Source organism: Nomascus leucogenys, chromosome 11 (assembly GCF_006542625.1).
Source record: "Nomascus leucogenys isolate Asia chromosome 11, Asia_NLE_v1, whole genome shotgun sequence".
In the NCBI taxonomy this organism is placed as follows: domain Eukaryota; kingdom Metazoa; phylum Chordata; class Mammalia; order Primates; family Hylobatidae; genus Nomascus; species Nomascus leucogenys.
The window spans coordinates 107580426-107601152 of NC_044391.1; the positions used below are offsets into that span (position 1 = coordinate 107580426).

At 43.2% G+C, this 20727-nt stretch overlaps 1 long non-coding RNA gene across 1 annotated transcript in view; it reads right to left on the bottom strand.

Annotated features, from left to right (window-relative positions):
- Positions 1-564: 564 nt before the first annotated feature.
- Positions 565-20727, bottom strand: part of LOC115837359 — a 40227-nt gene continuing 20064 nt past the window's right edge. The window contains exons 4-8 of the long non-coding RNA XR_004032412.1: positions 2907-3196; positions 1732-2172; positions 1556-1613; positions 1020-1358; positions 565-758 (exon numbers count right to left, since the gene is read on the bottom strand). This is a non-coding gene — a long non-coding RNA (uncharacterized LOC115837359). The remainder of the gene's footprint in view (positions 759-1019; positions 1359-1555; positions 1614-1731; positions 2173-2906; positions 3197-20727) is intronic.

A 20727-nucleotide genomic window follows, 5' to 3' on the forward strand; every position in this document is an offset into this window, starting at 1 on the left:
AACCACACACTGCATTCATTTGTTATGTCTCCTGTCGTGGCCCTGAGACTGGGCACTTCACCTGTGTTTGGCAGGAATGCCATGGAAGCAGTGCCGTGTCCTCGGTGCATCCTGTCAGGTGGCACACAGTGCCCACTTGACCCAAGCGGTGCTGTTAGCTTCTGTCACCAGGTGAAGATGGTTTCTGCCAGGTTTCTCATAAAATTAGTAAGAATTTTGTCAGTAATTAGTAGAAATTGTATAGGGATACACTGTGAGGCCATATAAATTAAACTTTCACTCATTTGTTCCAGCATCCATTGATGATTTTTAGCTGAATCCATGATTACTACGATGGTGGCCAAATGGTGATTTTCTAACTTTATCATTTTCTTCTACACCTATTAGATGGATTTCTACTATAAAAGAGAGCTTTTCCTTCTCCTCAGTTTATTTAGTTATTTATATAAACATAGACTCATGAATTGCTACTCTATTCAATAGGTTGTAATAAATCAATAGCATTATTTATTTTGATGCCCAAATTGATGCAGGTTTGACCAAAGACACTCCCTTCAAGCTGGCTCGGAATTTTGACTTTTAAAAGAGGGCAATTTTTTATTCAAGTATGTCTCCACATAGTAGGAGTAAGGTCTTGGGAGAAAGCGGAGTGGACATTTTCGGCAGTGCACCTGGTGATGGTGAGCAAAGTGGCCTTTACCATGTCAGCGCTCCCTCAACTGTTCCAACCTCTCGCAGCTTCTTCCTCCTTCCCTGTCCTAAAATGGAATTAAATGCTGGATCTTGGAGGCACCTTAGAGACGATCAGGTCCCTGGTTCCCAGACACTGATTGCCAAGGGCTGTGTGACTGCAACCCCTGGAGAGGTAGTTTCTCAGAATAGGTGCCCCCACCCTCACCCCAAAGGATTCGGATTCAAAAGCCCAACCTTATGGGATGAGCCCTTTATGTGTTTATGAAGCCACCCAGATGACTCCTGTGCTTAGCCAACACCCACCCTACTCCCAGAAACACACACACCCCGCTTTCTTTTGCAGGTGAGAAACCAGTGACTCAGAGAGGGGAATCCAAATGCTCTAGGTCATGCTGTGAATGTCAGAACTGGGAAGTTTCTTGCTCCCTTAACACTGGCTTTTTGCCTGCATTGTGCTATCTCATTACAGTTCTTTGAAAGCTCTGAAGTTTTTGGCTCCTAACAATTGTTCTCACAGCAGTAAGAATGAGGAATTTACTTGTAGGACGGACAATGTTTAAGTCAGGTGTTTGTAAACCAGGGGCTGTCTCTGCTCATTTACTTGATACTTACATGCAGTGTAGTTGGTTTATTTTATGCTGATCCCCAGAGTTTCATCATTTAAACTGAAAAGAATAATAATACTTATTTATATGGCTGTTATGAGCATTAATTTTAAAGATACTGTAAGCCTGGCACTTTTGCTAACTAAATATGCATTTACCACTCCCCCTACCCCAAAGACACACACACACACACACACACACACACACTCCCCTAATTTCACTTAAGGAAGCACTTTCTGTTACCACTTCTGTCTTACCTACTGACGCCTCACTGACAATAACAGCAGTATGCCCTTTTGCCATTGAGAAAGACAGCTGCAAGATAAACAGATGCCATTGCATTGTACATACATGTCCCCCTGAGACCATTCTGCACCGTAGCCACCACCCCATCCCCTGGGCTATAGAAATCTGACTATTAAACAAAACTAACCTTTAAACGTGTAAACAGTATCCACCCGATAACAATTCAGCCATACTTCCTTACAAATCTAGACCCAACCCAATATGTTAAAGGCTTTCTGGCACTACAGTGAAGGAAGGGAACATCTTTCAAACATGTTTATAAATACGAATAACAGTACAGGGTGCTCAAGATCTCAGGTAATCCACTGCTGACTTTTTCATTAGGTGGTCATTTGTTGAGCTTCAGCTCCCTTCCAATACCTTCCATTCATTCTCTTCATCAAGGACATCTGCAGTGCATGGCAGCATCAGGGGGCAGGCCGCCTGAGCCCCCAGCGGGATTCCATTTCTCCACCTTCCACTGCCATCCGACTTGCTGATGCCCAGGCCTCCAGAGGAGGAAGGGCTATCCTGATGTTATGAGAACAAATGAAGCTAAGAAGTGGTTTGAGGTGGGAACAGCCAGGCCCTAGAGACACAGAGAGTGGTTAATAAATCTGTATTGTATTGAATTAAATAGAGCATCTTAAGCTACCTACTGGGGATGGAACAATGCAGAGACTCCTGTGTTTTTTAGTAACATTAGCAAAAGAGCTTAGCATCACTGCTAATTAAAATCACATCCACGTTTGGCTTCGGAATGCAAAAGGCATCACAATAACTCAGCGCTGAAGGGGCTTATGGTGGTTTTAAAATAAATCCACACATTCTTTGCAGTGTGCTCCCTTCAACGCAGCCTCATTCCTCTCCTCTTGAATGTGGGTTATTCTGAGTGACTCACTTATCAATAGAATGTAGTGAAAACGGTGGAATATGACTTTCAAAGATGTTGTTAAAGACACTGCGCTTCTGTCTTGCTCTCTCTTTTGGATCATGTGCTCTTCAGGGAACCAGCTGCCATGTCATGCAGACACTCAAGCAGCCCTATGGAGAAGCCACATGGTGAGGGACTGAGGCCTGTTTCCCACAGCCATGTGAGTGGGCCATTCCGGAAGCAGATCCTCCAGCCCTAGCCAAGCTGACAGATGACTGCATCCCCAGCCAACATCTAGACTGGAGCCTCACGAGGGACCAACCCAGAGACCCCACCCAGCTAAGGCACTCCAGAATCCCTGACCCCAAACATTGTGATGTGATAAAAATGTGTTGTTTAAGTTACTAAGTTGTGTGGTATTCTGTTATGTAGCAATAGATAATTAATACAGGGCTCTTAATCTTTTCCATAGCAACCATGACAAAAGGTAGTGCAGGCTCAGCTTGCACCTGCCGTTGACAGAGAGCTTGCTTCTTCACAGGACAGCCCCTTCTGTTGCTTGGCCAGTCTGTTATCAGTGCTGCTCATACTGAGCTGGTTTGGGCCTCTCTGTAATTTTCATCCCTGGTTCAAGATGTGCCTTGTGAAGCAAAGGTGAAGCTTCTCCTCTTTTATGTGACTGCCCTTCAGACAGCTGCAATTCGTGATTATGCCAGCCTCCTGTGTGCTCTTGTGCTGGCTAAAGAGAGAAGAAGGGGAGGCAGCACCTTTTGAGGGGACCGGGAGAAGAGACATAGTCTGTGTACAGGAAAAAAACAAAACAAAACAAAACAAAAACTGCTTTATGCTCTCTTTTGTACTCTCACATTTTTGGTCACCAAAATGTGTGGGGTTTTCCCCCACATCAAGCAATTCTCTAATTCTCTGTAGACTTAATTGTAATTGAATTACAATTTAATTCAATTCTCACAGTAGCTAGAGTTAGTGCAGACCCCACAGGTTAAAGGTCCCAGTCCCACAAGACCACTTCTCACTTCAGACACCAATCGCGGGTAGTAGGTCCCCAGGTTATCCGCAACTTCTCTCTGACCTGGCTACACGGAAGGTTCTCGCAGCTGCCTCATTGGGTTTAATCGTTTGCTAGAATAGCTCACAGAACTCAGGGACACACTCTACTTACATGTTTAGAAGATGTTCTTCCCTCTTTCACTGTAGTGCCACAAAGCCTTTACAATTTTGGATGGATTCTAGATGTGTAAAGCAGTGTGGCTGAATTGTTGTTGGGTGGAAATCCCACTTATTACAAAGTATACAACTTGGGAACAGCCAAATGGAAGAGATGCAAAGAGCAAGGTATGGGGAAGGGGTCAGCTTCCTGCCTTCTCTGGGTGTGGACCCTCCCAGAAACTCCACGTGCTCAACAACCTGGAAGCTCTCTGAACCCAGTCCTTTTGGGGTTTTATGGAGGCTTATTGCTTACATCATTAGCTATTAGTTATTAACTCAAACTTCAGCCCTCTTTCCCCTCCCTGGAGGTTGGTTGTGGAGATGGTGGGTGGGGGGAGGATGTAGTGGGACTGAAAGTTCCAACTCTCTAACCACATGGTGAGTTCCCCTGGAAACCAGTCCTCCCCCCAAGGCTGTCCAGGAGCCTCCAGCCCTTGGTCATCTCACTCGCATGCAGAATGACACTTATCACTTATCACAAGGGGTTTATGAGCTATGTGCCAGAAAACGGGGAGGGGTGGGAAGAGGACAAATATATATGTTTTATTATATCCCAATGTCATAGCCTGGAATTAGGCCACAGTCCTTCATGCACCAATCCAAGAGGGGCTGGATTCTGGGAGATTTTGAGAAATGGATGGCACCAGTCCTGAGCCACGAGATAACAATCATAGCAGTAACACTAATAATTATTGCTGACATAGCACTTAAACAGGCTGCCAGATCCTCTTCTAGGTGTTTTGTATGTGCTAAGTCATTTAATCCCCACAAAAGCTCAGAACTATTGTCCCTTTTCACAGAGGAGGAAACTATAGTGCAAATAGGTTATAACTTGCCCAAGGCCACATAGCCAGTAAGCAGCAGAGCAGGATTTAAAGCGAGGCAGCCCAGCTTCAGAATACTCCTCCCTGCCACTGAGTAGTGCCTTCCCTTCTGGATCTAGCTCATCTCAGAGCTGCATTGAAAGCTGTCATAGAAACAAAAAATGCTTTGAGCAGTTTTCATAGCAGTTTATTGAGCATCTGCTATGTCTCAGTCCCTGGGCTGAGTGCTTTGCACACACTAGAAAAATTAAGGCTCACGGTCAATGGAACCACTCATTTATTTATCAAGCACAGACACTTTGCTGATCCCAGTGGGGACATAGCGGTGACTCAGGCTTGGGTCCTGCCCTTAAAAATTTTTCAGTCTCAAAGCAATAAATTACGTACAAAAATAGCTAAGTTTGAGGCATAGAGCAAGAGTTGCCCTTTTGGAGAGGAATAGATAGAGCAATGTTATGGTCTAAATGATCATGTTCTCCCAAAATTCATGTTAAAATCCTAGCTCCCAAGGTGATGGGATTAGGAGGTTAGATCTTTTGGGGAGGTAATTAGGTCATGAGACTGGAGCACTCCTGAATGGGGAAGAGGCCCAAAGGGAGCCCATTTGCCCAGTTCACCAGGTGAGAATGCAGCAAAAAAAGGTGCCATCTATGAACGAGAAAGTGGGTCTCTAATTTTGCTGGTGCCTTGATCTTTGATGTTCCAGCCTCGAGAACTGTGGAAAATAAATATCTGCTATTTGTAAGCCACTCAGTCTATGGTATTTCATGACAGCAGCCTAAAAGGACTAAGACAAGCATGACCCACAGAGAGAGCTGGGGCTATAGGGGTGTTACCTGAGTAGCTTTATCTGAACTGGTCCTTGAAGGAGGATATGGTTGGAGAAGGTAGAGGTGGGAGAAGGGCACTCTAGGAAAGGAAACAGGACAGGAGTTAAGATGAGGAGAATGAGGCTTCACTCTAACCAAAGACAGAATGATGAGATAGAAAGATGGAAACACCATACTGGGGTGGTTTTTGTCTAATCCTGTGTATAACATGTGATTTTATAGGATCCCATGGTCTTGAGACTGCTGTGGGTTTGTCATTTCAGCAAATCTATCCCAGGCTGGAAAAGCAGAGGCCCTGTGAGGCCTTCATCTGGAGCAAATGAAAACTGTCAGACCCTCAGAGCCCCCAGGACACTCATTTATCATAGTGAGAAATATTGATATTAATAAGCCCTTCTGCTTGGTACAATTTCTTGTCATCACCCTCTTCTCTCACTCCTGGCTGCCACCACCACCAGTTTCCATTTGGAGAATCAAACTGGCAGCAGAGAGTCACACTTCTTGCAGATCTGTTGGACACACACACATAAATACTCACGGCAATCATTTTATTTCTAATGAATGGGAAGTGAGGGGTAGAGGTCCTGACTGCACAGTGGGAGATTTGCAAGCTGTTTTACTGGGATTTCCTCTTGCCTGTGGGAAAAAAAGAGGGAAAGACATGACCCTACCACCTTCCTGCATGTGATGTGCCTGCATGCGCTGGTGGCAAAGTCATGACTCTGATCCCCAGATCGGGGGAAGCCCTTTCCAAAAGGTGGGGCATGCTTTTGGGAACTTGTGCTTTCTGAGATTGCAAGGAAGAGGCAAATTCTGATTTCATGAGGGCTGAAAGTTGTACAATTTGGGGACCTTTTTAAGAAAAAGAATATCAAATTATGAATACAAAGTGAGGCTTACAAAATTTTTTTTAGAGTAGAGGTCTCGCTCTGTCACCCAGAGTGGACTGCAATGGTATGATCATGGCTTACTGAAACCTTGAGTTCCTGGACCCAAGCAATCCTCCCACCTCAGCCTCCCAAGTAGCTGGGACTAGCAGGTATGCGTCACCATACCTAGCTCAAAGTGAGATTTGAAAGTCACTATTTATTTAGAATGATTAAAGAAATCACAACAAATTTTAAATCTTAAAAATGCCGATAAATACCATGAATATCACAAAATTCAGAAAAATGTTTTATTAACTGCCTGACATACAACTAAAATATATTTTTCTTCTTTTCTGGGTCACACACTCTCTAGATCACTTCTTCAAATGGCAACAATTTTGTAATAATTGTGCAGAGAGAAGACAATTCAGTCTGATGTCTAGCATGTTTGGTTCAAATTATTAATATTTTCTCATTGATTTTTTTGAAAGTTTCTTTTAGCTTCACAACTCATTATTAAACACACCATTTAAATGTTCAGGATTGTTGTAAATTTGGGGAAAACTTTTAACAAAATATCTTTCCTATATGATTGCAAGACTTCCGTAGCTATCTCCTTAAACACTCTTTGAATTGAAAATCACTCATTGATTCATTGACCAGTTAGTCATCCCCGTTCTCATTGTGGAGATGCATGAGGAGTTCTATGTTATCCTCAGAAGTGCCAGTTTCATACTGAAATGGTAGGAAATGTGAATCTTTCTCCGATGTGTTCATATGATTCACTTCTCTTCATTAACTGGACTATTAAATGATCCGGGAGTCTATTCACTATTATTCTATTGGAAAGTTACCTCTTCCTTTTACTGAATTACTGCTTTTGATGCGATTAAACAATGTTTTATTGTAATTCTATCCTTGATGTCTGAATAATTTCTATGTATCTTATGTCTTTCTTTTTTGCTCCATTAACTTTTTCTCTGAAATTTCTCTGAGTTTCTGAATAAATACACTTAAAGATGACAAAAGACTATACCCACCATAAATGCCAAAATTGGGAGTCTGTACTCTTATTTCTTTTCTTGAAATGTTCCAAAAATGTCTTTCCAAACTGAATTAAAATGGCTTGTTGAGCTTTATAAACTTGTAAGTAAACACCTTGCTTCTTATTTGTCTTCAAATTTGTCTTCTGAATCTTCAAAAATACACTTTTAAATTTTATTTTATTTTTTATTATTTGAGACGGAGTCTCGCTCTGTCCCCCAGGCTGGAGTGCAATGGTGTGGCCTCAGCTCACTGCAACCTCTGCCTCCTGGGTTAAAGTGATTCTCCTGCCTCAGCCTTTCGAGTAGCTGGGACTACAGGTGCGTGCCACCACACCCAGCTAATCACACCTGGCTAATTTTTGTATTTTTAGTAGAGACGTGGTTTCACTATGTTGGCCAGGCTGGTCTTGAACTCCTGACCTCATGATCGACCCACCTTGGCCTCCCAAAGAGCTGGGATTACAGGCATGAGCCACCACGCCCGGCCTACATTTTCTCAAAGATTGTTGTATCTATGTGTCAAGGCTTGAAAAGATTTATAATGGTAGACCAAATGTTACCTGCAAATATTACCTGGGTGCCATAAGACACATTCATGTTAAAATGAAATTTGGGTCCTACACATTTTGAACAGAAGTATTCCTGGAAGCCATTCCTATACCAGACAGCCAGCCGAGCATGTTGATTCACACCTATAATCCCAGCACTTTGGGAGGCCAAGGTGGGCAGATCACCTGAGTTCAGGAGTTTGAGATCAGCCTGGCCAATGTAGCAAAACCCCATCTCTACTAAAAATACAAAACTTAGCTGGGTGCAGTGGCTCACGCCTGTAATCCCAGCTAGTAGGGAGGCTGAGACAGGGAAATCACTTTAACCCAGTAGTCAGAGGTTGCAGTGAGCCAAGATTGTGCCACTGCACTCCAGCCTGGGCAAGAGAGAGAGACTCTATCTCAAAACAACAACAACAGCAACAACAACAACAACAAACCAAAACCTATACCAGACAGCCAATAACAACTCATCTATACATGAAAGTGACAGTGATTTCCAAACATATAATTATATCCCAATAGATGTAAATTAATATGTGCAAATTCAACCTCCCCTTAACCAATATCCCCAAGATGCCCATGGACACTACAACACTACCTGGCATCAGCAAGTATATGATGGAGAAGTTGCAATGGAAAGAAACAGTGGTCTTAACCAACTGCAATAAGTAGTGTTTACTTTTAAAGAAGTGCTCAAAAAATGATGGGAGCACCGTGAAAAAGCTCCCAGTGGCCAAATCTGGGATCGTTTGAGCAATGATGGTAATGAATTGTATTCATTCACTTCTTCTATTTAGTGATATAAATAAAATAATTAATTAAATAAATAAATGAGGGAGAAGGAACAGTTCTTCCTTATAGAATATTTCAATTAATACACATGGAAAGGTGGAAATAGAAAAATCATCATCTGGCAAACACCACGGTAGTAATTTTTATTGGCAACAATCACCAATGAATATGAAAATCAGTGGGTAAAGTATGATGATAAAGAGCATATTTGTACCAGTTTCAATGCACCTCTTCATCGGATACTTATTAATTACTGGGGGAAACCTCAAACTTCACAGAAGAGAAACCTGAAGATACTGTCTCTATCAAGTGGTCAAAGTTAACATCCCTAGTAATGACACATACCAACATCATGTGCCACCTGATATAATGCCTGAAAAAGATGTATCACAGTCATGTAAGTAAAATATTTAGGGATCCAGAGGTTTTGGACATGCAGCAATATCCCTCAGAAATAAATGACAAGTTACTGTGTCTCACCTCTTATCATTAAGAAAGAAGCCCCGTGCCTGGGAGGCCTCTTCAGGTTCTAGAGGCAGTACTTAGTGCTATTGCTCTGATCAATTTACCAGGTAACATGGAAGGCTGTCAGCTCTGAGTCACAGCAGGTGTAAGATGAAATGCCATACTGCTTGGGCCAAATGATTGAGCAGACCCTATTGATATTAGTTATCTGTGGTGGAAGAATTCACCATGTGGAGCATATGGCAAGCTCCAATAAGAGAATCATAATGTAGACCCCAGAGTCCTGGAGCAAGGCCATGCCATCTGCAGAGGAGACCTTAACACTATTTGAAAAGAGCTCCTGGCATGCCACTTCCCTAATAGAGACGGAGCATCTGACAAGTGACCATGAGGCCAAAGCTACCCAGCACGAGCTAAGTACTATCTAACCTACCAAGCCATAAAGTTGGCAAGCTGGTAACAGTACATCTGGGATTAGGTGTGAGCAGGGCCAGAGGGTGAATGTAAGCTGTACTAATAGATGGCCCAGACCCCATGGCATCCATCACTGTTGTACCAATGTCTCTCCCTTAGACAAAACTTGTGGCCACATGGAGTATGCCTTACAGCCAAGCAGATGGAGGGGAAAAATAAAAGGGCTGAGATTGGTTCAAGGAAGTGTAAGCTTGGTTTGGGGGTGCTAGCCAAAAAAGGACTGCTGTGGCACTGTAGTCCCATTCAGGGTGGTCCCAAAAAACAATGGTAAAGAGGAATCTTCTCATTAGACTGAGCACATGGTCATTCACTTTGTGTGGGAAGAGAAGTGGCCTGAAGTAGGAATATATAACTCAAGGCTATGAAAAATGACTAAGCTGGTTGGCCAGGGGCCTGAAAAGGGAAAGGATGTAAGACTGGGGACTGGGGACAGAGCATGTAGATGGACCTACGGGAGTGGGCATGTGGAGTCAAGACCTTTGCAATGCACTAGGGAGCACCTACCATGGAAGAGGCACTTCACTCTGTGAAGATAGGGTTCCTTCCTTTAGGATGTGGTTAACACCCTAAATCAAAGACTTTTATATGAGTTGATGTCCCCAATAGGTAGAATACATGGGCCCAGGAACCAAGGAGTAAGGCTGGGAAAGGTCCTGCATACCAGCATTCCCAGTGTCACACTTGGCAATTAATGCTTGTCATTGCTGCAACATTAGGCTCTGTGGGTCAAGAAGTCCTGGTTCCCAGAGGGAAACACTTGCACCGGGGGACATGGTAAGTGTCCCATTAGAATTTAAGCCTTGGCTGCTGCCTAGTCACCTTGGGCTCCTTGTGCCAAAAGACGAGAAGGCAAGGCCCCCATGCTAGCCTGGGTGATTGACCCTGATTGTCGGGGGAGTAGGGCTGCTGTTCCACAGTGAAGGCAGGGTGGAATAAGGCTGACACTCTGGTGATCTGTTGGGGGCTTTTGTTGGTGCCCTCCTGCCTACTTTTGGTGGTAAATTGGTGAGTGTAGCAGCCATGGCTTGAGAACAGCAAAATGACCAGAAACTTGGGGATGATGGTTTGGGTCATCCTACCAGGTTTAGGCACCTTGACTAGCAAAGGCAACAGGAAGAAGAGTATAAAATGGGTGATCTTGAGGCCAACTGCAGTCACTCAGGGAATACACCATCCCTCTAGTCTTTGTCTTGTAAGTGGTGAAGAAACCAACCAGAAATCCAGAAGAGCTGTTCCCAGGTGGATTGGACTTATACAAAGCCAGTAGGTTTGATCAGTATAAGATATGGACTGTAGAGGATGCGCTGGTGCATCACCCAGATCTCTCCTTTTAGGGCCGAGGCCCCCATTTCTTTGGCTGCCATGAGTGTTGGCTGCTGACTGCTCACATCTAGAACATCTGAGCCTTCTAGGAATTGCCCCTCACTGAAGGGAGCTTCTGGCCCAAAAGGCTGAGGACACTTGCCTCAATTTGGGACAATTCAGAAGGCCCATCTCAGCTCCAGAGCACCCTGGTAGAAATGGCTGAGGCCCCTGTTGCTTCTGCATTGCAGCTCAGCTCTTCTCTCTGCTCATTCCAGCTCCCTCACTCCCTTACAGTTGTTGTTCCCAAGAGCAGGCAAACAAACTTCCCACACACAAACACCTGTCACAGAATCTGTTTCCTGGGGAGCCTGACCCCAGGAGTCCAGAATTTTCTCCATGCTCTTGACATGAGTTAGGGGTGTTTGCCCCTACATGCAATGGTTCAACTACTGTAGACAAGGGAGGATGATGTAAAGCAGAGCTCCTACTAACCCTGTGTGAGCATATAGGGCGAACAAGACACCAACCTTAGGGGTTTAAGCCGCCTGAGATCTGATGGTTGTTTGTTACCACAGTACAGTCTAACTCTCCTGACTGATACAGAATCAACACAATGATTCTGCCTTCAAAAATTTATAGATTCTGGTCTCCATTCAGAAGTGGCCAATCTTAATGCATAAAGCAAATGTAGGTCTGCACTTATGGCTGACAAACTAGAGTCAAGCTAGAAAGAGTCAAATAGAGTCAAAGAGGCTAAGTGTCATCATTGGCGCCTTTTTAAAAAAATTTAATTTTAATTTTTTTTTGAGACAGTCTCGCTCTGTTGCCCAGGCTGGAGTGCAGTGGCATGATCTCGGCTCACTGCAGCCTTCGCCTCCTGGGTTCAAGCGATTCAACCGCCTCAGCCTCCCGAGTAGCTGGGATTCCAGTCATGTGTCACCATGCCCAGATAAAATTGGGGCTTTTCTTGAGCCTGACTGAGAGTTTCAGGATGGAACTCAAAGTTGCTTGGGTGCTTGTTGGACAAGTCTGGAACACGGGGATGAATTACCAGACAGCAGGTCCTGGTTAGAGTCGGTTGGGTAATTTACATATGTTTTCAGGTCACTGCCAAGACCTTTTTGCAGGCAATCCAGATGGGTCTGGACTCAAGTGAGAAGTGAGTCATCAATGCCTGTATCAATGAGAAAAATAAAGATTAGTAATTCAGTGTTGGGTTCCATGTGTTTTTTTAGTGGGAGGCATGAATCCAAGACAAAGGCCTTGGCACTACACAGTGCATTCTTTGACAACAGCTCTTGTTAAGGACCTTTCCAAGGAGTTTTAAGCAGTGATTGTTGCTGATGAAAGTTGACCAGGCAGGGAGCCTTACATTATGGTCCTATCTGTGTGGGTGGGTGGATGAAATGTCTCGAGCCTATGAATGATTTCTGACACCCTCGTTAGTGTCCTGCAATATAACACAATGTTATCTGGCTTAGGAATGTGCTACTGGCCTTAGCTGCTGAGGAAGAAACCAGAGTCTCATCTGCTAATATTTCATGAGAGTTAAGTTTTGGGAATTTGTTTGTTGTCTAATCAGAGCCATGGGCAGTACATCTGGCCTCTTCAATCCATTTTCTGCACAAGTCTTGGCCAGTTTATTATTTTAAATCCCATTTTGATATTTTATTACCTCTGCTGACTGCAGACAATGTGGGCATTGACAACACTAAAGATTCTGTAGGTTTTACAACTTTAAGAACCAATCTATCAAATACATGTCCCTATGATTGTATTTTAAACCTAGTAATGAGATTTTCTGGAGGTCTTTTGCTGGTCACCATTGTGTCAGTCTTGGATCATAAATATGTTTCTACCCATTTTGAAGAGACATATAAATTACTAAAACGTGTCCATACCAATAGTATTTTCTTTATCTGGATAAATTAAGCTTGAATATTAATTATAAGTAGCCCCCAAGGAACAGAATAAACTGCTTTCTTTTTCTTGACTGTTATCTCCTTGCTCCCTTCTTGGTTGTGAACCTGATAAGTAGGTCCACTCTTATTATACTGTTTGTCCAGACCACAACATTTTGGAACATACCAGTCAAGTCTCATGTTTCCTAACATCCCCTCTCTTTTCATGTGGATTATGTCATGGGCTACATAAGCAAGGTGGAGCCTTTCATGCCAATCAAGATATGGATGCAAAAGACACTGCCATCTCCAAAGGTTCTGCTCTGAGTCTGAGACCTTATCCAAAATCTTCTCAGCTGATGTAGGAAGAAGACAAATGCAGTCTGAGAATAACCAAAGACCTTATCTATGCTATTATCCAAAGCAAACATCTTTTTAGGTAACACATCCCCAGAAATCTTAATTCCTCCAGAAATTCCTCCATTGTGATAAACTGCCCATGGACACAATATGGGTCAGACTCTGAAGAACTAAGTATACCCAGCTCAGGTAAGGGCAGCAAATTTGCTCCCCAGGAGGCCAAGCACTGGTGCAACCTCCTGTGCAAAACAGATTGCATCCCAGAGATCACTCCCGTTCTTTTTCTCCCTTACACCAACACTTCCCACAAAGTGTTAGGCACTGTGCTAAGTCTTTCACAACAACCCTGAAGGTAGTATTATCTCTGTGGTACAGATAAGAGAGATCACAGAGGCCAAGAGGCTAAGTGAGTTCCATTGGCTGAGCCTGGATTTAAGCCCCGGTCTATCTGCCTCCAAAGCCTTTGCACCTCACCTCTCTGCTACAGCCCTTCCTTTCTATGCACAATGGCCCCCTTTTTGCAGCACTAGTATGAGCAGGAGACACACAACCTGTGTGTCTAGGGATTACAGCAGCAGAAAAAGAAATATTTTAATACATCTAATTGGTTGTTCATCACTTCTCGGCCTTTTGGCTAAGATCAAGTGTAATTGGTTGTTCATTCCCCAATCCATTCATGTAACAAATATTTGTTGAATCGTTACTATGTCCGACACTGAGCTAGATGCTGAGGTAGAGAGGTAAACGCTGAAGAAATGAGACACTCAAAAAGCAAGCACACAAATAAATACATAATTACAAACTGTGATAAATTTGGGTAAAGAAAATTTTCTTCCCAGTGCTTTACCATCTGCAGCAGCAACGTCGGAAAAGCAATTTCAGTTGTGTAGTTTGTGAATCGGAACTGAAAGAAGCTCTGGTGCAGCACTATTCAAAATAAATATAATGCAAACGACATATGTCAGGGTAAATTTTCTAGAAGCCACATTAGAGCCAGTGAAAACAAGGAGGTGAAATTAACAGTATAACTTATTTAACCCAAAGTATCAAAATATCATTTTAACAAGTATCTCATTATTAATGAGGTATTTTGGGTTATTTGTTCAGACTAGGTTTTCAAAATTCAGTGTGTGTTTTAGGCTTACAGCAGATTTCAGTTCCAACTAGCCTCATCTGAAATGCTCAGTAGCCACATATTGACAGTGGTTGCTGTATTGCATAGTACACCTTTTAAGGATACAGATAGTGCAGCTGTTGCCTGTAAGTCAGTGGTTTGCAACCTTTGCTGGCATGGAATTATCTCAATGCCAGTATCATAGATTTTCATCTAATTGATGTGGGGGTAGAAGAAGGGGATTGCCTAGGTATCAGTATATTTTATGTCTTCCCAGGTGATTCTAATGTATAATGAGGGCTGAGAACCACTGCTCTAAGCAGTAGCAGTTTTGTATCCAAAGTCTTCAAATTATGCAAGGTAACAAGACTGAAGCCCCTTTAACCCAGGTTGATAATCTGCCCACCATCTTCCCTCCCTGCTGCAAGCTCAGCTCTGGTCCCAGACTCCAGGCCAATGACCTCAGTCTGGGAAGCTGGGCTGAGGAGCTCCAGGGCAGCCATGTTGCCCCATCATCTACACTTTGGCTGCCGGTCTCACTCTGACCTTTTTGCTCTGGCTCTGACAAATCTTCTGATTCTACCATTATTTTTTAAAATTTTATCAACAAGAATGAGCTTGAATGATTCTGCCTTCATCATTGGATTGTGTCCTGTGTCTAAGTCTCTCTTGCCTGCCTTCTGGGAAACTGCTCAGTGTCGCTAGCCTTGTCAGTTCTCTCTCTGGTCCTCTGCTGTCCTATCCATTTGTCTTCTCTAAGACCTACTGTGGGACTCTACCCTTTCTGTCACCTATTGGGACACTTACCACCCCTTACCACATCCTATTGATGCAGCAAACTCACTGCTCCTCCTTTCCCCGTCTTGTCAGGCCCCATTTCTCTGGATACCAGGTCCCACCGGCCTGACTGTTCTCTTCATCCCCTCCTGCCTTCTCCGAGCACCTGCTCCAGTTTCCTCCACCGCTAAATAACCCTGCCCTGTCCAGTCCACATCAGAGCATCTTCAGCCCAGGCCCCTTTAGCATCCTGTCATAATGGGTCATTAATCTGTATCTAGGCACTTCACCTGCCCAGGAAGCAGGCAGCTCTGCCTATTTCTATTTTTATCCCTCTCTCTTTTACTTTATTTTTTATTTTACTTTCTTTTTTTAGTCTCCTCTCCAGTTGCTTCTTCTGCTCTGGGTCTGCCAACCCCAGAGCAGGGAATAGAAAGTCTAATAAATAGTGGAGCAAACGTGTTTCCCACACCAATCACAAGAGGTGTTTGTCTGAGCTAACTCACTGCCTGTGGCTGCTTCAGGGGTGTGAATAGGGCTACGAAGCCAGCCGAGAAAATCCCTCCAGGAAATTTGATTTCAAGCTCATAGTTTTCCCTCACAGCCTCTTGCACAGGGGTCACACAAGTTTTTTTCCAAAAGTCCTGAGAATTGCTATCATCAGCCCTGGCAATTCTGCTATGAGGGTATAAGAGCCCTTGGCCGAAAAGTTAGTAATTTCCACACTATTTTGCAAAAGCTTACAGCTGGTGTCCCCAGAGTCAAACTTGTCAGATAAACAAAATTAAGGCTGTAAGGCTGTTATCTAAAACCTACCACAATTCTATTCCCAACAGAGATTTAGGGGAAGATGAAGATAAAGAGAAGAATAATTTCTAAATCAGTTCATCACACACACAAAGGCCAGGACTTAGAAGGCTCTTTTGTGTGAGGGAGGGCAGGAGGGATGACTTTCTCAGCTGTGGTGAATTCCCACTGCTCCAGGCCACAAGGTGCAATTTCTGGAGCAGCTGGCCACTGTGGCTCTGTCCTTGGCCCTCTCCTAGAACTATTGTACCATAAATTGGCCTGGCCATTGGAAAAATGTGAGGTTTGTCTCTGGATCACTCAATCCTGTCCATTGACTTGAAATGCTAGAACCTAGCAGCAGCAATGGATGTGGTGAGCATTGCAGAACAGTAACATGAGGCCTGTGGAGTCCTGGAGGATGGATGGATGGTTGGATGATGGATGGGGGCTTACTATGCTGACCATTAATAGAATTTGTTCTTCCCTCTTATGTATACCCAGAGATAATATTTTGAAACATCAATTGATATACTTTTTGTCCCTGATAATATGTTTTTATTTTTTGGCTTTTCCACCATTAAAAAGTAAGAGATAATAATAGTATCTTCTTCACACGATTGCCATGAGAATTAAATGAGATAATCTGGGAAAAGCTGTTTAGCTTTGGTATTAATTTACAGTAAGGGATCAATATAGGGCAGCTATTGTCATTATCCTCCCCATTTGATGCCAATAAGTTGGTAAAACCTGGATTAGTCCTGCCCCACTAGAAAGCAGCTGCTGGCTTGAATTTCTTCAGACCCTCACTCTTCCCTTTTAGAGGGAGAACAGCACCACCGAGGCTTCCCAGCACCAGTGGAGACCAGCCCTTCCCTCCCTCAGTATGACCTGAAGTGGTCACACTGTCTGAGCTGGGAGGAAAATAGAGTTGTATATATGCTAGGGTTAGGGTTATAGAAGAGGTCTGCTCTTTGGTTTTGAAAATTATAACATATGGGAGAATTCCACTGTGGTTTCTCAAAAAATCTTATAGGAATGGAAGCTCTCACTGTTCGTTTTAGGAGTCCAAGCCCTGTGGCTCTGATGGTCCTTCAGACAGGAAAGAAATGCAGAACCAGGTGGGTACAGAAGAAGAGGTGGCACTTTATCCTCCCTCAGCTCCTTTCCTGGAATTCTTCAAATAAACAGACCTGCAGTGATTCTCTGCAAATGGAGAGGCATCCCTTGCTCCCACCGCCCCTGTACTCACTCCAAAGATCACTGTTTGCCCTGAATGTCAAATATAGTTCAAAAGGAAGCAGATCATAACTGGAATCTGGCTCTGTCGGGCACTAGCTGTGTCTCTTGGGCAAATTAATTCTCCCCTCCAAGCCCCTGAGCTGAGGGAGAAGAAAGAGAAAGGGCCATCTTTGAGAAGTGGTGTTATTTGAGTTGAGTGGAAAGACGCTGGGGAAATCAGCCTTTTTGGCTAGAGGCACAGTCTGTAACTCCTCCAGGGATCTTCTAAGTCCAAAGCCCCCAAAGAGGGGAGGGCTGAGAGCAGACAGAGCCCTCTGTGGCTGCGCAGATGGATACAGCTTGATGACAGCCAAGCCCCCTCCTCCCCATGTGCCACCTGCTGCTGATAGAGACAGCAAAGGCTGGAGCTTGGCAGAAAGGTGACTTGTCAAATAGGCGGCCTCCATGCATGCTTAAGACCTAGGTTTTTTTTTTTTCAAAAAGTACATATACTAACTCCAAGAGGACCATTCTCGAAAGCAGAACAGCTGCTGCGTTTTCTCCGTGAAGATGTCACCTGTAACTCTCACAACTTCTATTTTTCTGATGCTAGGCGACAATCATAACAAACCACTTTCACCAGTAAAAACTTGCATCTGCAATCACAGTTAATCTGCATGTTTTTAAAAACTGTATTTCAGAAAGGATCTCCAGTCCTCCAACATAACATCCAAAACACTGGTTCTCTTGTGAGAGATGTAAACATGTAAGTGAGATAGATAAGGCATGCAGCTGGGATGAGATCCGTTTATTATACTCACGCAGAGCAGTGGTGGGAGCAGTGAGATGGCAGAGAAGCCACGTGCCCCTTAAAGAACACCCCAAACATGGAAATTCAGCGTTGGGGAGCAATTAAATTAGTAAAAGTAGGATTTTTTATTTTGTAAGATTTTTCTCAGGATCCCCTTTGATAAAGGGTTGCTCCGTATCACTTACAATATAGTGTGATTTACAAAAAGCCCATCTGTTCGCAACGTGCAATGTTTGCAAAAGCACGGCGGTTGGTTTGGCTACAAGAAAGGAGGATCTACTGTTTATGTGAAAATGGCAAAGGCAACGTCCAGATGACTTGCAGAAGCTCTTTTCCTGGAATTCTCAAAAAAGTCTATTTTCTAAGGGGTTGTCCCAGTGAATCATTACTATGACTAGTACAGCCGAGACAATTGTCAGTTTGTGAGTAAAGTGATGAGGAAGGAACAGGGGATACTTTGTCCCACCAGCATCAAAGATGATGGAGGATGTTAGAGATGGACCAGGACTAGTGAAGCAAGCTTGTGTTAGAATGAGACAGGGCTTCAGCCTGGAGAGGGGTCATGGGCCAGGAACCAGACAGGCACTTAAGAACCAAGGAATTCATGGAAGCCAAAAGATAAGGCAAAGCTGTGGTTCTGAATTCAGTAAAGAACCAGGGGCTCAAATGTCCTGAGACTTCATGCAGGCAGGAAACAGAGCTATAGGTAATATGAAGGCTGGAGGGTTCCTCAGCTCCAGCCAAAGAACCTCAGACCCTGTAGGCATGGAACAGATGAACCACATTTTAGAGGTATAGGATCACTTGCCTGGAAGGGAAAGCCAGAGATGGGGCTGGAAACAAGGACTCGCGTGTAATGGTTTATCTTTGGAAGCAGTGATGCCGTAATGTCCAAAGAACAGGAAATTAAATTTTATTCTCTGCTGCCTCCCAGTCTATTTATACTCCCAAGATCTAATCTTTCTGTAACTCTTGTTACCTGAGTAAGGTACATAGACAACTTGTCAGGTATCCAATAAGAGAGAGATAAGATGCTCTTTCCAAAGCCACATCTACTGCATATTATTGGACTGAAGGGAGTTCCCCCAGGAAGGAAATTAAATCTCGAGGGCCTCAGCATTTGACTTGCCTTTTTCCTTCCTGCTGCTGCAAAGCTGCCGATGTGGTTAACTGGTACCCTAGCTTGGAGAAGACCCAGGTGGTCTCCACCAAGGAGGCACAGGAGATGTCAATAGTCTCTTCTGCCTGCCCTATGACCTTGGGATGTTGAAAACAAGTAAGGAAGCAGGAAGAGAGAGAGTGGCCCAAAGTGCTGTCTGCCTGCATCAAGCATTTTACCCAGAGTTATTCCTGAATAAAAGTATCCTGAGCAGAATGCCTAATAGGGAGAAGATGATTGAAGATCAAGCTTCTAAGAGGAATTGTGTGTATCTGGGTTAATGCAAGTGGGAAAGGGGGAGAGAGAAAGGAGAAGAAGCAAAAGGCCCCAGCTGTGGCAAACTACTGCAGATATTTTGTTCTTCTGCATCAGGTAGCATTGATATTATGTTTTTTTACTTATAAAACATAATAGGAGTAATAAATAGCAATATATGAATAGCAACATAAATGTACAGATTACAAAATAACTTTTAGTGTCATAATTGTATTATATTATATTATTTATTTTTATTTTTATTTTTTGAGACGGAGTCTGGCTCTGTCTCCCAGGCTGGAGTGCAGTGGCATGATCTTGGCTCATTGCAACCTCCACCTCCTGGGTTCAAGTGATTCTCCTGCTTCAGCCTCCGGAGTAGCTGGGATTACAGACGTGCGCCACCACACCCAGCTAATTTTTATTCTTAGTGGAGGCAGGGTTTCACCATGTTGCCCAGGCTCGTCTTGAACTCCTAACATCAGGTGATCCACCCATCTCAGCCTCCCAAAGTGCTGGGATTACAGGCGTGCACCACCACGCCTAGCCTAGTATCATAACTTTATATAAGACAATAAATAATATTTTATTAATATATGACTGATGATCGTAAGATTTTTCTGGCTCGTTTTTCTGCAAACTCATTTATACTTTTAGCAATTTATTCTCCATTAATATCATTGAAGGCAATGTGAGTTGCTCTTGGCAAATGCAAGACTGGAAGTTGATAATTGATTATTTTTAATTATGAGAAGAGTCTGATGATGCAACTGTTACTGAGCTAATAAGAGTTTCTACAGACTATGGCAACAGATAAATTTATCAGATAAATTTCTGGTAAATTATTTTGAAATATATAAATTTTAGTATATCTAGAGCTGGTGATTCTCATGAAACAATTTTTCTAAAAAGATTTCACTCTTCATATAAATCAGTTTCATATAGTCTGAATTTAATTTTAAAGTAATTTTATACAATGACATTTAAAATTTTCATCTAATATTTTCTGTAACTTGTGAAAGTCATATAAGAAACCAAAAGTGGCTTCATGGTTTTATATAATACAGAACACCTGCTTATGCATTCTATGACCACATCTTCAATTACAAAGGAAATGAGTTATAAAATTGTCCTCGTTATATTAAAAATTGGTTCACCTAACACTTTGTATGAAAATCGTGTTCTTTTCCATTGAATGCAATAATATTTAAATTTAATTTCTATTCCAAGGCTGTGGGTATTTTCTTTGCACTGTTGCAGCAGTTTTCAAAACCAGAGTCTAATCTCATTAAAGAATAACTCCTGGCCGGGCACAGTGGCTGACGCCTGTAATCCCAACACTTTGGGAGGACGAGGTCAAGAGTTTGAGACCAGCCTGGCCAACATGGTGAAACCCCGTCTCTACTAAAAGTACAAAAATTATCTGGGTGTGATGGCATGTGCCTGTAGTCCTAGCTACTCGGAAGGCTGAGGCAGAAGAATTGCTTGAACCCAGGAGGCGGA